Raw genomic sequence first — 1,522 nt, 5'->3', positions numbered from 1 at the left:
TACCATAATTGGGAATTTGCGTAATTGCATCCATAAACGTTAAATTAATATGCAAATTTTTAAGTTTATCTAAAAATGTTAAAAGTTGTTTGTCATAGTCCTTATTGCGGACTTTGTGTGGAAAATGTGGTTTGGGTACAAAAGTTTTTGTACTAGAGTCAATTTGTGCATCTTTTTGATTTAATGTATCTTCTTTGGACTTTGGTAAATCAGTTCCTAGTAAGGTTGAATTTCCGGGCATTTCCGGACCTAAGTAATTTTTCCCTGAACGAAGAGTGATTGCCTTAACATGCTCTTTCGGATTTTCTTCCGTATGGCTGGGAAGACTTCCCTCTTTGTGGGATGGAATTGATTTAGCGAGTTGTCCAATTTGAACCTCCAAATTATGGATGCTAGATGATTGGTTTTTAATAAGCTGATCGAATTTATTCTCGATCCGTTTAAAACCATCGTCGTGATTACTTATTTTTCCATTCATAGCATCAATAAATTTGTCGATTTTAGAAGATAAAGTGCTAATCGTATCTCTTGATTGATTTGATAATTGGTGGTACGATTTTGATTAGCATTAACATTATTATTATTATTATCTCTCCAGTTAAAGTTAGGATGATTTCTCCATCCAGGATTATATGTATTGGAGTAAGGGTTATTAGTTTGGTTTTACCCTTGGACAAAATTTACCTGTTCAATTTCGCTCATACCTTCATAATCCACATCCGTTTGGATTGGCTGACCATTAGGATCACACGGTGCCATAAACCTATCAATTTTGTGCGATAAGGCAGAAAATTGGGCTTGCAACATCGCAACTGGATCAAGATTCACTATACCATTAACTGATGACGTAGTTGAGGATGATGGTTTCGCCATTGGTACGTGTCCACGTTCCGCGGGCCACATACTGCTGTTGATTGCCATTTCTCCAGAAGTTCTCTTGCTTGGGCCGATGTTTTCTTCATGAATAACCCTCCAGACATAGCATCCAATGAACCTCTAGTAGTAGGATTTAGTCCATTATAGAATGTTTGCATTAAAAGTTCAGCGGGCAATTGGTGGTGTGGGCATAAACGTTGAAGTTCTTTAAAACGTTCCCAAGCCTCATAAAGAGTTTCATTGTCATTTTGAGAAAAGGATGTCAATTCTTTAATGACTCTTGCGGTTTTTGCTAAAGGAAAATATTTTGATAAAAATGCTTGGGCTAATTGCTCCCAAGTTTCAAATGTTGCGGCTGGCATAGAAGTTAACCATTCTTTGGCTCGATCCTTCAAAGTAAAAGGAAAAAGGCGAAGTTTGATTGCTTCCGCAGTCACATCTGTTATTTTAAAAGTGTCACAAATTTCTAAAAAATTTGTCAAATGGGTGTTAGGATTTTCGTTAGGTAACCCGTAAAATGTTACGTTATTTTGTAACATATTAAGCAATGTTGGCTTAATCTCAAATTGATTTGCATTTATTTGGGGTCTAACTATGCTGTTTGTTACAACGGCCACTCCTGGCCTAGCGTAATCCATGAGTGTAG

At 36.7% G+C, this 1,522-nt stretch overlaps 1 non-coding gene across 1 annotated transcript; it reads left to right on the top strand.

Annotated features, from left to right (window-relative positions):
• Positions 1 to 1,050: 1,050 nt before the first annotated feature.
• Positions 1,051 to 1,157, top strand: LOC136228276 (small nucleolar RNA R71). The gene has a single exon (XR_010688604.1). It is a non-coding gene; the product is annotated as a small nucleolar RNA R71 (small nucleolar RNA).
• The last annotated feature ends 365 nt before the right edge of the window (positions 1,158 to 1,522 follow it).

The sequence above is a fragment of the Euphorbia lathyris genome, chromosome 4 (assembly GCF_963576675.1).
Source record: "Euphorbia lathyris chromosome 4, ddEupLath1.1, whole genome shotgun sequence".
NCBI classification, from domain to species: Eukaryota; Viridiplantae; Streptophyta; class Magnoliopsida; order Malpighiales; family Euphorbiaceae; genus Euphorbia; species Euphorbia lathyris.
Note: the sequence above shows the minus strand (reverse complement) of the source record. Positions and strands in the feature narration are given on the sequence as shown.